This window comes from Elaeis guineensis, chromosome 11, assembly GCF_000442705.2.
Source record: "Elaeis guineensis isolate ETL-2024a chromosome 11, EG11, whole genome shotgun sequence".
Classification (NCBI taxonomy): Eukaryota; Viridiplantae; Streptophyta; class Magnoliopsida; order Arecales; family Arecaceae; genus Elaeis; species Elaeis guineensis.
In genome coordinates this window covers 18454149-18470653 of record NC_026003.2, presented here as the reverse complement: position 1 = coordinate 18470653, position 16505 = coordinate 18454149, and positions in this window count along the sequence as shown.

Below are 16505 nucleotides of genomic sequence, written 5' to 3'. Positions count from 1 at the left end.
TTTCTCTCTTCTTCCATAGAGGTTCACTTGGTGCAATTGGAGGAGGACCTCTTACTTCTTCCTCTCTGGTCCACCATCATTCCAATCCTTTCTAGTCATTGTTCTAGTCCTTTCTAGTCACTCCTACCATCTAAAGGTTACTTTCTCCACCCCTGTTTCTTTTTTGCTCTTGTTTATTTCTTCCGGTACCCTCTCTTTTCCTTTTGTCACTTCGCGCTTCTCCTTCTTTTCATCTCCTTTTTCTTTGGAATGTCGAGTTTTGAGGGAGGATCTGAAGGTGGGAGCTATCTGAGTGGTCAGGGCTCTCAGCCTCCGCACCACCAAGAGAGGTCCGAAGATTTTTTCTGGTCATCCACTAAGGTGGGTTCTTCATCCCACCATGGGGACTCCTCAGCTCAGGGATTAGAGAGTCAGGTCCTCGAGTGTTTCTCAAGTTTGAAAATTGAGGAGTTAGTTTTGACCAAATCTAACCTGATGTACTTTAGAGTCAGTACCATATTCTAAGTTGGTATCGCCTATTGACCCCAAATCTGAAAGAGCTGGTGATCCTTGGCTAAGAAGCTAGCATTGCTATCTATCAAGAGTTTCTCCAGTCCAGGCTTCACTTTTTCTTTCATCCATTTCTTTCTAATATGTTTGATCTTTATCAAATTACTCCTACACACCTAGCCCCAAACTCCAATTGAATCCTTTGCTCCTTTGTCATCCTCTATGATATCCCCCATATCTCTCCTAGACCGTCTCTTTCTAATCCCTTTTTCTTCTGAAAAAGCATCCTCAAAAAAAGGGTTGGTGGTATTTCAGCCCCTGACCCCCTCGCCAGTTTATCACTGGACTTCTCTCTTCCATCCATAGGTGGAAAAATATATTTTTCTTTGTTTCAATCGATCATCTGTAGGATTTCAACACAATCTAGTGTGAGCCCAATCAATTGCCAAACAGAAATGATACCATACTTGATGGGGATCGAGAAGACTTCCACCTACTGCTCGATGTTGAGGTGCCACCTCAACATCAGCTACTGACAAAGCAAAATCTATATGATGTCGGACTCAACCTGATCAATTTTTTAGGTGTAGACTTAGTTTCTCCCCCCATTTTTCTCGTAAAGTCCACCTTTAATGCCATTTGACTAAATCTTTCATTTGGTGTTATAGTAATGAGGCTATCCGCTGAAGCAATATGGAATGCCATTAGGAAGAGGTCGACATGATCAGGAGGGGAGCCTTCCCGGGAGTCATCCAGCTAGAAGAGGTGGAGGGATGAGATTGGGAGTCCTATAGCATGGAGAATGGCCCCCATGCTAGCTCGAGCCACCTCATCCTAGCCGATGCTGACATCTCGAGCATCAAGTTTGGCTCCAACTGAGGTCAATGATGACCTGGTCATCATCAGATCCACCCCCACCATTGCCATACAATCGATGCCGTCGGAGCTAGGTTTGTCCCAGGCTCCCACTCCATCAGCCCACCATGTGCCAGCACTAGAGTCTTCCACTGCTTCCATCGATGAGTCATTAATCGTGGTCCAGAGAAATGCACCGCAGCCTCCTCCAGATACGTCTGAGGAAGGATTCATCACCTTGGGAATGGGGGTCTAGGCAAGTGATTCTGCCTTCCAAAACCCTCAGCTTGTCGATGACCTGATGAAGCTGACTCTATTGCCCATCAATTGGAAGGTGAGAAAATATCATCTGGTGGACAAGAATGTCATCCTCCTGCATTGCTCTCCTCGGAGAAATTCTGATGCACCTATTCCTTATTCTCGCTAACATCTCGGTTCCTTAAGTTAGCTATTTTTCACTCCCTTTTTCACTCTTTAGAGGAGAGGGCCCAGGCTATCGAGGTTCAGGTCGAAGTCATTAAGGAGCTGCTTTGGGTAGTTGAGGAGCGGGAGGTGAAGAGGCTAGAGGAGAAGGCCCAGTTGGACACTGAGCTCATGGCTGCCCAAAAGAAAGTGGCCGAGCTCGAAGCATAGCTCGCAAAGGAGACGAAGGCTATTGCCAGCTCGAGAAGAAGCTCAATCTCTATGAGCTGACTCTTGTAGCCCTAGAAGAGAAGAAGGCATTACTGAGGAAGTCGCCCAAATTGCCAAGAAGAAAGTTGCAACTACTGAGGCCGTCGCCAGAGAAGCTATCGTTCAGGTGATCTCTGAGTACAAGGAGTCGTCAAACTTCAAGGATGAGATCATATAAGGTGTGGCAGAGGCATACTGGGTTGGATTGCAAAGCTCAATTCACCTTGTTGTTCCTCAATTTGGACCCGAGCAAGCTTAAGGAATGAGTCCGAGGAGATCCCAAAGCCATCGAGGAGCAGGCCGAGGCCGAACCTGCAGTGGGGACTAAGCTCGAGCCCGCCAAGGTCAAACCTGAGCCTGGGGCTAAATCTGCCACTGATGTCGGGTCCAACATCAAGGCCATGCCTGTTGTCGCACTCACCACCAAGGCTGAACCCACCAAGCTCACTAAAGAATGCCAAGCTTACGACTCCTGCCAATACCGAGGTTGCTGGTACCTCCTCGGAGGCTTGACTCTTTTGTTTGTAGTTTTCATTTTGTTTCCCTCTGAGTCTTTTGTAGTAGGAAAAACTTGTGATGACTCCCTCTAAGTCTTTCATAGTAGGAAAATCTTGTAATGACATTTTTATCTTAATGAAAAGTTTACCTTTTGGTCAAGCCATTGTTTCTCTTCTTATTGTTGCTCATTCCTCCTTTCTTTTAGCCATTCTCCTATCTTTTATGTGGGTGTCCAGCCAACTATGATCACTTCTGGGCTTCTATGGAACAAAAAGTTCGAGAAGCCAATTCCTAGGTGAAGGCCACTAAGGAGAAGGTAGCCGAAGAGGTGAAGAGAGCCACCATGAAAGTAAAGGAGGCCACTTAGAAGATATCTCGGCTATGAACTGAGATCTTAGCCATCGTCGAGGGTTTGATCTCCCTTAAATACCTGGTTGAGATGGAAAGGCTATTAGTCAGGGAATTGAGGATGGACTTCGACAACATAGTTAAGTTATAGAGGTTGGCGATGGATGAGCTCATCAAGATCTATGAGGATATGCTCAAAGCAATGAGGTCAGTAGCGGAGGAGCTCTGAAAGAATGTGAGGTTGGTCAAAGGATGCATTGCCATCAAGAAGACCAAAGTCTTGGTTGAGGTTGTAGAAGCTATCTAGCTGGCTTACGACTTCGATTTAAGGAGTGCAAAGCTCTGACAACTCGACTTTACTAATGTCGATCTCCTAGTTCCTCGGATGTCAATGGAGGAGCTCCAGGAGAAGGTGAGACTTTTCAAGGAGTTAAAGGTGTGAGCCCCGTTGATGTCCGAAGTTTTACTTTTATTTTCTTTGTTCCTTTGTTGGCATCTTTCTAAATTTGTAACAAATTTTTCTCTGAATAATGGTAACCTTATTCCCTTTTGCTTAAGTTGGATTGTTGCTAAGTCATGCAGGTGGTATTTTGTCGAGTAGCTTTTGCAGTTATTAGGACTCGTAGTTAGGCATGTAAAGAGTCTAAGCATTAAGGTTGGGCTTATCAACCTTTTGAGGTCAGACTTCAACTAACATCTTAGTGATGTCCGCTCACCCTTGGAATACTAGGATTGGGTGTCAGCCAATTGATGTCTACTGTTGTGGTCAGATATTAACCAACTACTATCAGTATTGTTGTAGTCGGGTGCCAGTCGACCATGATTGTTGATATTTTGGTCGGATGTCAGTCGATTGTCGAATCTGCACCTAGGTCAGTTGTCGCTAACAAGCACATTTGGGGGCATGGTCAGGTATCAGCCGACCAGTTCAATTGATTTCCTATGGGATATTTTATTATGCCTCGTAGGCTCGAATTATTTTGAACCAAACTATTGTAGATTGTTTTTCCCATAGTTGAGTGAAATCGGATAAGGAACTACATACACAAATGCTTCATTATATAATCATTAGAAATAAAATTTATTGGTTATAGATCTAGAGGTTTTTAGCATTCCACATGCAAGGAATTTTGGAGTTGTCGAGGTTCTCCAGCTTGTATGCCCCTAGTCGGAGCACGCCCTTGATCCGATAAGGACCTTTCCAATTCAAAGATAATTTCTCTTATTCAGTAGGTTTAGAGACTTCAGCTTATCTTAGGACGAGATCTCCTTGTTAAAAAGCCTTTGATTTGACCTGGATGTTGCAGTATCGAATGACTCATTGCTGGTATGCCCATCTTTGGCCGAGCTCTTTGATCGGGTCGAGGTTAGCGCATTACCGATTTGAATTGCTCTTCTTGTCATAATGCTCTACTCTCACGGATGAAAGATCAATCTCCATAGGGATCACCACCTCAATTCCAAAAGCTAAGCTGAATGGACTTTTCTTGATTGAAATTTGTGGCATAGTCTGGTAGGCCCATAGGATGCTGTATAATTCTTTTACTTAGAGTCCTTTGGCTTGATTCAATATCACCTTTAAATCTTACAGAATGGTCCTATTCGTCACTTTGACCTCTCCATTTGACTGTTGGTGCCCCACCAAAGTTAGCTTGCATGCAATGTGGAGCTCCTTATAGAATTTCTTGAACTTTTGGTTGTCGAATTACCGTCGTTATCTATGATGATCTTAGATAGCCCGAACCAACAAATGATTAATTTTCAAATGAAATCTCTAACCATCTTCTTGATGATTTGCACCAGTGGCTCTACCTCCACCCATTTGATGAAGTAGTCGATTATCACGATAAGAAACTTCTGCTACCTAGTCACCTATGGGAATAGGTCAAGGATGTCGCCTCCCCATTGGCAAAGTGCAATGGTGCTGTAATCGGGGTTAGTTAGCTCACGAGCTACTTTTTGGGTATTGGCATACTTTTGACATTGATTGCACTTTTAGATCAGGTTCATCGCATCTCACTGCATTGTCCGTTAGAATGTTCCTATCGTAGCACCTTAAGGCCAGAGACCTGCCCCTCAAGTGGTTTTCTTAAATACCCTCATGCACCTGTTGGAGGGCGTAGTCTGCCTCAGAGGAGTGAAGACATTTGAGTAGAGATAAAGAAAAAGATTTTCTGTAGAGTTTTTCCTCTAAGAGCACATATAGAGATGCTATTTGCCTTAGCTATTGTGCCTCCAGTGGATTACTAGGAAGGACTCCAATGGTCAAGGAAGTAATGATGGGATCCATCCAGCTCGGTTCTTGCTCCACCAATAGAACTTTCTCCATACAGTCGATGCTCGATTTCTTGAGGTATTCTATGTATGTATTTTTTAGCCCATCATATCTCGAGGTAGTGAGGTAGGATAGGGTGTCTGCCCGAGCATTCTTCAACCTCGAAATATGGATAATTTTAAAGTAGTCAAAAATTGACCTTAAAGCTTGTAGCTTTTGGAGGTGCCTAGCCATTGTAGGATCTCAGGCTGCAAACTTGCCCCAGACCTATCCAGTCATCAGCTACGAGTCGGTGAAGACTTTTAATCTTCTTATCCCACATTCTTGAGCAATCGTTAGTCCAGCAAGTAAGGCTTCATATTGGCCCGATTATTAGAAGCACAGAAGGTAAACTGAAGCACAGACTCAGTCACCACACCTTCCGACTTAGCCAAGATAAGTCTAGCTCCACTCCCTTGGGAGTTTGAGGTATCGTTGATGTGTAGGATCTAGATAGGCTTGGAGATTTGCACATTAGACTCACTCACAGTTGATTCATCCTTGGGGATGGTGCACTCGATGATGAAGTCAGTCAAAATCTGAGCTTTCATCGATAGTTGAAGATGAAATGTCTAACTCACAGAGTTCAATCACCCACCGTACTAGTCTTCTCAAGGTATTAGGCTGCCATAGCAAGGTTCTCAATGGCTAGTCAGTCAGGAGCACAACCGAATATGCTTGGAAATAGAGCCTTAGTCATTGCATCGAGTTGGTGAGAGCATAAACCATCTTCTTGTCTCGACATCATGTAGAACTCAGCTTATGTAGTAGATTAGATTTTACACTCCCTTCTCATCTTCTTGGACCAAGATTGAATTGGCGGCCTCTATCGAGCTGCAAGATACATGTATAGGGTCTCCCCTTCATGAGGCTTTATTAGTAGTGGAGGCATCCTTAGGTAGCTCTTCGATTTTTCAAAGGCCTTTTAGCATTCATCTGACTAGATGAAATCTTTCATCCATTAGAGGACCTTGAAGAAAGAAAAATATTTTGTTGACTGATTTTGAAATGAACTGGCTGAGGGCCATGAAGTGCCCGATTAGGCATTGAACTTTTTTCCTTGAAGTTGGGTGCTTCATGTCAAGGAGTGCTCATATGTTCTTCAAACTGGCCTTGATTTCTTATCTCGTAATTATAAAATCTAGAAATTTTTTCAGGGTGACACTAAAGGTAAACTTACTTGAGTTCAACTTCATCTGATACTGTCTCAACATGGTAAAAGCTTCTTCTAAGTCATGTATGTGCTAATCGACCTTATTGCTTTTCATCAGCATATCGTCAATGTAAACTTTCATGTTTTGACTAATTTGGTCCTTGAAAACCTTGTTGATGAGTCACTAATATGTGGTTCTGGCATTCTTGAGTCCGAACAATATGACTCTATAGCAGTACAAGCCTTTTTCGATCATGAAGTCCATCTTTTCTTCATCTTTAGGAGCCATCTGGATCTGATTGTACTTAGAAAAGGCATCTATGAAGCTCCACAACTTGTGGTCCGATGTCGCATCCATTAGTTGGTCAATCTACAATAGAAAAAAACTATCCTTCGAATAGGTCCTAATCAAGTCGATATAGTCAATATAAATTCTCCACTTTCTACTAGCCTTATTGATCATGACGATGTTAGCAACCACTCCGGGTAGTGACCTCTTGGATAAAGCCGGTGGCCAATAGCTTGTTCACTTCTTTGTTGATGGCTTGTTGTCTTTTTGGGATAAAGTTTTTCTTCTTCTATCAAATAGGTTTGCAGATCGGATCTATGTTCAGCTTATGCATGATTACCTCAATAGAAATTTCTAGCATGTTCGAGGTCGACTAGGCAAAGATATCTGCATCCTTATGTAGGAAACTCAGGATCGAGTCGATCACAGAATTCAGTGGCCAGGAGCGATCTGATTTGAATAGTCTTTTCGAGATCCTCACTCCATAGCAAGATCGAGACCAGCTGCTTGGTAGGTCTGTCTCGATTTTCTACATCTCAAAGATCTAGCCTATCGATCAGTAAAGTTTCCTATGGCTTTTTCCCTCTAATAGTTATTATGAAGCATTGTCGAGCAAGTTCTTGATCTCCTTGCATTTCACCCACCCCATTGCTTGTTGGGAAGCAGACAAGTAGATAATAGGTTGACACAATAGCTCATAATGCATTTAGTCCGGCTCAGCCTAATATCACATCGTAAGCCAAAGGCATGCGGACGAAGAGGAAAGTCAAGCACATAGTTTCTTGGCAGGGCTCTCAGCCTGTGGTGATCGAGAGGACTATCTCCCCTTCTATTTTTATCCAATCATCCAAGAACCCTATCAAGAGGGTATTTACTCTCCTCAATCGATCTATTGGCAATTTTATTCAGAAGAATATGTCATAGAATAATACATCAATAGAATTTTTATCATCAATCATGATTTTTTTTATATCGTAATTTGGTATTGTCATTGAAACAACAACAGCATCATCATAAAAAGTTTAAATTCTTCGCACACCATCATCAGAAAAAGAAATAACATTGTCACCCCACTACCTCTTAGGGGTGTGCTCCTAGCTCCCTGGCTTCCCTGGATCTATGGCTCCCACGATCATGGGATTATGCCAGCCATCAATTGATTGCTTGTCCCTTCACTGGGTGAAGGCTTAGCTGGCGATCGATCACTGCATGGGCCTCACGATCATGGATGAATTTTTCAAGATAGCCATGCCTTATCAGGGTCTCTATCTCATTCTTCAGTTGGATGGAGTCCTCCATGTTGTGGTTGTGATCCTAGTAGAATCGACAATATTTCTTATGGTTGCACATGGTGGGAGGGGCCTTCATCGGTCGAGGCCTTTGAAAATACTTCTATCCCTCAATCTCCATGAGGATCTGCATGTGGGGTGCTGAAAGAGTGGTGTTGCTATTGAACTTGTCGATTTTATGAGCTAGACTCTTTAGCCTAGGACTCAGTCATTGCTGGGGGGCTTCCTTCTTGATATATATTTTGCTTAACTCCTCTCGAGCTCACTTCTTTCTAGAGGATCTTCTTCTCTTAGCTTCTTACTAATTAGTGGCACCATCGTCCACTCGAGTGTATTTCAATACTTAGGTGAGGAGCTCGACGTTGGTTCTTGAAAACTTCTTATCTAGAAAAAAAAGTCAATTTGGACCTTCGTAGACTTTTCTTCATGGTTGACATGGCCACTACTTCATTTAGGTTGTGGATTTTCAAGGTGACGACATTGAAACACACCATATACTCCTTCAAGAACTCTCCTTCTTGATGCTGGATCGAGAAGAGGCTATCAGAGTTCTGTTGCTATCTTCTGTTACTACTGAAGTGCACCACGAATTGCTTCTCTAACTATTCGAAAGAATGGATCATATTTGACTGTAGATCTGAGTACCAGATTTGAGCAGACTTCTTGAGAGTTATTAGGAAAGTAAGATAGAGGAGGATATTTATTGCCTTCTAGGTCATCATGAGAGCCTTATAGCTCTTAAGATGGTCGAGTGGGTCAGAGAAGCCATCAAAAGGCTCCAACTGTGGCATCTTGAATCGAGGGGGGATCTGTTCTTCCATAATTCTATTAGAGAAAGGAGGGTGGTTGTTGAACTAGAGGCCATCCATTTGGCCTCCATGGCCCTCCTACGGCTTAGCAAGTTATCGATCGAGCTCTTGAAACTTTCAATCATACTCATCCAGTCGACTAGAATTGCTATGATATCATGAGTATCTCGGAGTCGAATCTCTATCAAACGACCCATATGGGGACCAGCGACACTTCTCCCACTTTGAACTTTGATGCTGAGGAGAGGCTCGTCGGGCTGGAGGATTGGGGTGATGAGATTGTCAAGTAGGTTGGGATCATCGGTTGTGACAGAATGGAGTAGTGAGAAGACCTTGCTCCTCAGGTTGCGGTTGCTGCTTCATCACCTAGTGGAGGCCTTGGACTATGGTTGTTAAGGTTTGGACTTATCGTAGTAGTGTGGTGAACTGCTATTGGTCTGCCACCACGATCGAGTGGGAAGATGTAGGCTCAACTTGTTAAGCAGGCCATTCCTCCAATCACGAGGAACACCAACTAGAGTTGGCCGAAGTGTTGCATGCTCTTATTCTCTCCATTTCCTCCTTCAAAGTCGATTTGCTATTCCTCCCCCTACTTGGCATGCTAACCTATTATCGTTGAGCTCTAGTGGTGGAGCATCGGTAGGTTGGTCGATGCACCCAGGGATGCAAGCCGCCCTTCATGGCTAGGGGACTTATAGAGAAAATCTTCTCATTGGAGTGTGTTTGATAGGGGATCCTTCGATGCCTAAGTCAGTCGAAGCCTAGAAAATAGTTGAAGGAGGAAGAAAGGTGTATGAGAGCGAGAGCACTGGCTTTTTCTGCCAAGAGTGAGACCTTACCTGAGGGTCCCCTCCTTACCTTCTTTGTATTAAGAGGGTGGTAGGTTGTTATATCAAAAATTGGTAGGCTGTCAGGGCCTACGAGGCCACTACTTGATAGGTCATTGGGATTTACCCACTATCGCGTCATTGGGTTTGTTAGTCATGAGTGTCGACTGTGGGTCGTGCATACAATCCGAAGGTTGTTAGAGAGTCTCAGAGATTGTCGGATGGTTGAGTAGACTAGAAATTTAAGGTTAGGCTCCTTCTGGGACCACTACATTAGTCATCAAGTGTTGTCAGTCAGGTTCTGATCTTGAGATCAGTAACTAATTGAGATGGAGATTGGGTGGAGACTGATCTCATAGTGCCGTCTTGTCTCTTGAGTTGAATTGGTCTTATCGGGCCATTAATGGATGCTTGGCTTCATCCCAAGGAGGAGAACTTGAATCCGATAATGGGTAATCCCGAGAGCAATAATTTTGAACTTTAATGCACTTGGAGTATAGAAATGATGGCCATCTTGAATCTAAGAGATTGGGATAACTTCTTGAAAAAAATAAAAAAATAACAAAAACTATAGGAGAAGAAAGGCATCTGCAGGGTTTTCAAGCATCTTATGTCCACTTTTTTGTTATGGTAAAACTGCATGGATAATTAGACATTTAATAAATATAACCATTTGTTTAAACCTAGAAAGATAATTTGACCATCATAAATTTACATTTTATCAAACTCATTTGTTAGAAGAATTGATTAAGTCATATTCTAATTTCAAGTTGCCCTTTCATTAAGGCTTTCAATCTGTTTAATTAGATCAAGGGGCCAAGACTAAATTATTTTAATATTAGTTTAATACATTGTTCTATATATGTAAAGAAATGCTCATTCACATCAAATAGAAAGAAAAAAGGAAAAAAAATGAATAATTTATTACTTTCTATTACTTGTCAAATTCTATTTTATCCTTCTTTTTTTTTTATTCACCTCTATCCTCCATCTCTACTTCCTCTTATATAAATAGCATGCATATAGCACCATACTGACTCTTTTATAACAAGAAGTTACCAACTAAAGGAAGGTCAACAATGATTACTATGTTGATCCACCTTTTAACAAGTAAAGACAAACTATGTTGTCCTCTAATAATAATTGTATTACAAGATACTATCAAGAAGTGCAATGTAAAAAAGATTTTATGCACCACCATGGTGGCAACCCAGTAGAACGGGCCTCTGGCTTCCAACCAAACGGTCCAGATTTGAGTTGCAGCAGATGCTGCGGCTTCATTTAAATGTCAAGATGCATATAATCATGAGGGAACTAATTCTGATGGCCTGGACATGGGGTCTAGAAGGGATTTCTGATTTTCTGATCCGCGGTGGTGCTGGGATGACATACTCACCCATTGGACTTGGCTATAGGTCAGTTCATAAGGTAGAGAAAGAAGTCCCTCTCTAAATTACTCTCTGAATCGAATATTCTCCATGGTAGTGCTAGGATGACATACTCACCCATTGAGCTTGGTCATAGATCAGTCCATAAGGTGGAGAGGAAAGCCCCTTCCTAAAATTACTCCCTAAATCGAACATTCTCTGGTAGGGATTGGGGTCCTATAGTCACGCCTAGGAGAGGTAGTTGCGCTGGGTTGCCCCCCTCAAATCCTCAATTTTTTACCAAAAAAAAAGAGATTTTATGCCATGGTAGCTTGAAGTATTTTTGATGGAAGAAATGAGCTATAATTATAACCTAACCAACACTTTCCTCCAAGCATCTATAACTGTTGGGTGGATGTCTGGCCAGGACACCACCTCCCAAGATCCTTTCAGTACCACGCGATGCAACAGGAAGAAAGAAGAAATAAAATAAAAGAAAAAATAATCAAAATATGTGGATCAGCCACAAAAGGGCTCGCCTCCACGGGGCATGCAAACTTCACCATGAAAAAAAAAATTTACAAGAGGAGACCTCACCCTCAACCCTTGTACACCCAATTCTCTCTCATCTGAAGTTTCCCTCACAAAAGCTCTCTCTCTCTTGGAGACCCCCCTGAACCCCTGAAGAGCCTGGCGATCGCTGTCCAGGAGCCTCCTGCTCCTTCTCTCACAGCAGCCTCACGCCTCTCTCTCTCCTCTGGTTCGTACGGCGGCGAGAAAACCCAACCACCACCTCTCTGTTACCTCACAAGGCCTTTTATAGACCTTAATCACCACTTAGATCATGATTAGGACTCCTTAATCAACCCAAATCACATCCCAGACCGTCGGATCAAGACCAGGAATCACCTGGGCCCTCCAATCGCGCTCCGATCCATGAAATAGTGCCGTAGACCACGAGAAACGCGTGGAAAATGCCCACGTGGTCCACAGGCCCCTCCATGGACCGCCCGGTCCACGGTGGACCGAGGCTAAGGGGCCAGCAGGCCTGGGTCGCGCGTCCCGCGAGGGCCTGGGTCGCGCGTCCCGCGCAGGCCTGGGTCGCGCGTCCCGCGCACCGCCGCCTGCGGCCGTGCCGCTGCCGCCCGCCGCCGGTCGTCGGTGGTCCTCCATCGTCTCGATTCTCATGCCGACTTCAAAAGCTCGTATCTCCTCCATCCGAGCTCCGTTTCAGGTGATCTTGGTCTCGTTGGACTCCGTTTTTCATCGCAAACCTCGCTGTGGGCTTAATGTGGGCTGAATCTCGAGGCGTCAAATCCTAACAATCTCCACCTCGACTCGATATTCGGCCTCCTCCAAACTCTGAGAGCTTCTGGATCTCCTCGTCCCCATGCCCTGGGGCAATCGCCTGCTGATCATGGATGGGCAAAAATGGGAGTCGAGCCAGGCTGCTCGATCCCATCTCCATCATATGCTGTGCTCATCTTGACCTGAGACCTGCTCGGGGCATCATCCTGCGGCAATAGGAATCTCACCTTGCGACGTCGCCTCTCGTCCTCTCGAGTCTCCTGTCTCGTGCCCGATCCACCTCCTGGAGCTCCACCTCACTCTGGGCTCCACCTGGCTCCCGAAGCTCTACCTCGCACTGGGCTCCCTGCCAGGTAATAATGTCCTCTGCTCCCCTTCTTCCCCTCCAGCACAATCCTATCGCCGCATAGTACCCTCAGGATTCCTCCACCAGCTACCGTCCTGTAGCCTCTCGAATCCAGTCTGCTAAGTGAGATAAGATTCCGCCTGAAATCGGGTATGTATCGGACCTCCTCTAATCTCCTCACTGCACCGTCATGTGTCCTCCAGCTGACCGTCCCAATGCCTCTGATCGCACAGCTCGATCCATCTGACAGATATACAGTGCTCTCACTGTTCTCCAGGGAGTCAAACTGCTCCTCTCTGCAACACACATGATAGGGGCATGCAGAATCTAATATCCACTGCTGGGAAGAAGTCGATACCTCGTCAGATATCTCCAGGACATCTCCATCTGAATCACTACCGGCCGTCGCTACAGCAGCCACCGTCCGATTTTTTAGTTGAGGGCAATTTCTGGATAGATGTCCCAACTCCTCACACCGGTAACACCTGGTTTTGCTCAAGTCCCTCCTGGACTTAGACCGCCCTCGTTGCGATCTCCTGTCGCTCCGTCTACCGCCTCCTGCTCCTTCAGAAGTCACCAAAGCTGAGCTATCGCCACCTGAGCTCGAAGCTGGGTTCTCCCTCTTGAGAACCTCGTTCTGGAGAATCGCCGCGATGACCTCGTCCATCTTGATAGTACTCTTCCCCACTAGAAGAGAAGTCACCAAGGATTCGTACGAAGGGGAAGTGACGCCAGCAAAATCAGCGCCCTGGTCTTCTCCTCAACGTTCTCGCCAACGCTGAGAAGGTCGGTGAAGATCTTCTGGAAGTGGCTTAGATGCTCCTGCACGCTCTGTCCCTCAGTCATCCGCAGTTGGTAAAACTGCCTCCAGAGGAAAAGAGTGTTGGTGAGAGACTTCGCCATGTACAACTCCTCGAGCTTCGACCACAGCAACGTCGGAGAAGTCTCGCTCAGCACATGGATCACCACCTCATTCGTCAGGTACATGTGGATGGTACTCACCGTCTGCATCTGTAGCCGTTTCCAATCCCGCACCTCCATGGTGGTCGGCTTCTCATCGCACAAGAGAGCATCGATCAACCCCTGTTGGATGAGCACGTCCTTCACCCTTGCCTGCCACAAGGAGAAATTGCTCTTACCATCGAACTTGTTGATCTCCATCTTGATTGTTCCTGTTTTCTCCATCTTCAGTCTTGCTCACCACCACTGCAATCTACGTCCTTGTACCGCCTTGCTCTGATACCACTTGTTGGATGGATGTCTGGCCAGGACACCACCTCCGAAGATCCTTTCAGTACCACGCGATGCAGCAGGAAGAAAGAAGAAACAAAACAAAAGAAAAAACAATCAAAATATGTGGATCAGCCACAAAAGGGCTCGCCTCCACGGGGCATGCAAACTTCACTATGAAAAAGAAATTTTACAAGAGGAGACCTCACCCTCAACCTTTGTACACTCAATTCTCTCTCATCTGAAGTTCCCCTCACAAAAGCTCTCTCTCTCTTGGAGACCCCCCTGAACCCCTGAAGAGCCTGGCGACCGCTATCCAGGAGCCTCCTGCTCCTTCTCTCACAGCAGCCTCACGCCTCTCTCTCCTTTGGTTCGTACGGCGGCGAGAAAACCCAACCACCACCTCTCTGTTACCTCACAGAGCCTTTTATAGACCTTAATCACCACTTAGATCATGATTAGGACTCCTTAATCAACCCAAATCACGTCCCAGACCGTCGGATCAAGATCGGGAATCACCTGGGCCCTCCGATCGCGCTCCGGTCCACAGAATAGTGCCGTGAACCGTGAGAAATGCGTAGAAAACACCCACGCGGTCCACAGGCCCCTCCGTGGACCGCCCGGTCCACGGTGGACCGGGGCTAAGGGGCCAGCAGGCCTGGGTCGCGCATCCTGCGAGGGCCTGGCTCGCGCGTCCCACGCGGGCCTGGGTCGCGCATCCCGCGCACCGCGTGCCGCTGCCGCCCGCCGCCGTGCCACTGCGCCCGCCGCCGATCGCCGGCAGTCCTCCGCCGCTTCGATTCTCGTGCCGACTTCAAAAGCTCGTATCTCCTCCATCCGAGCTCCGTTTCAGGTGATCTTGATCTCGTTGGACTCCGTTTTTCGCCGCGAACCTCGCTATGGGCTCAATGTGGATGAATCTCGAGGCGTCAAATCCTAACAATAACATAATCAACAAACAAAATATAAATAAAAATCAAAATGACTAGTTTTGCCCCAAAGGCATTATATACACCTCCTGCATAGTTCACTTTTGAAGGCCAAAGCATAGATGGTATACATGTATGTATTAAGCTCTAGTATCGTAACAACTGGAAAAATTATAAATTTCTAGCTTCCACCGAAAAAAAAGGAAAAAGGTTATGACTTTGATGGTTCTTCGTTAGGCATCCATTGTGTCAGCATCCATTTGGACCTTCGCTAGGCACCACTGGACTCTACCATTAAAAACCTAAATATTGCCTTTGCCCTGATCTAATCTGTTGTTACCCAAATTAGATTGATTGAGGTTCCCCCCACCTCTCCACGGGCCATGTGCTTTTTTTCCACCTCTTTCTCATATTTGTTTTCCTAACCTTCCCCGTATTCTATGTGCAATCTCTTCTAATTGTAGGATTCAGTCATTCCGACAAGAAGAAATCCAGCAAAGAGTGCAACCTCCTCTTGTGCTGGCTGCATGTGAAGCAATTTCCACGGAACCACCTTCATTCCCTCTAATGGGGGGGGTCTACCATACTTCTACTAATGTATATATCATAAATATGCATATTATGTTTTAGTATTATTTTAGTTGTTATATATATGTTGTAAACAATCTATCAACTCTCATTTCTCAAATTTATAACGATGTGCTCAACTTTTAGCTCATACCACTGTTACTTTCCTTTTAGAACCATAGAATCCTTAGTATTGGATAAGTTTGAAGTTTACGGTTGAGCAGAGAAGTAGTTAGTGCATCACTAATATCAGAAGAATAATTGAATTATATAGTTGACCAACTTTTGCTATTGTTACTGGAGTTGCAATATGTTATAATAATATAATAATAATATTTTGCACTTTCTACTGATGTTGAAGCTTTGCGCAATTGTAGGCTTTGCATCCTCGAGAAATTCTTTGTGTACCACGGACGGTATAGAAAATCCGATGTAGAACACACCACCTAATTTGATTGATCCACGTGGCCACCGCTTTCCAACACACATTTAATACCTACAATTTTATTTTTTCGTTTGAAATTTTGAATGATGAAAATACTCCTAGTCTTTAAAAAAAATTATGACATCTTATGTCTATGTTATGACTTTCTATACGACATTATGATATTTTGTGTACAGAAAGTAATAATTTGGTACAGGATGTCATAATATGCCATAGAATGTCATAATTTTTTTCAAAAAGTAGGGATATTTTTATCATTCAAAATTTTCAAATGAAAAAAGAGAATTACAGGCATTAAATACGTATTGAAAAGTGGTTGGATAAAAATGTCCTTTTCATATTATGACATCTTGGGTCATATTATGATATCTTGTGTGCAGAAAGTCATAATTTGATACAGGGATATCATAATATGCCATAAGATATCATAATTTTTATAAAACAGAATGAAAATTTTTGTTATTCAAAATTTTAAATAAAAAATAGAACTGCAAGCATTAAATATGTGTTGGAAAGTGATGGCTACGTGGACCAATTAGAAAGACAGTACACTCCATATCAGATTTTCTACACCACCCGCAGTGCACAAAGAATTTTCCTCTTACATTTTCTCTAGGATGATATCCTAAAGTTATGCAGGCATGTCACGTGGCCATCCCAAATGATAGATCAGAGCATGACAAATATAGGTTTTTTTTATCATGAGTGTCATATTCTACATTCTAAACCTAGCTCTCTCTCTTCTTTTTTTTTTAACTTCTGGGAGCAAA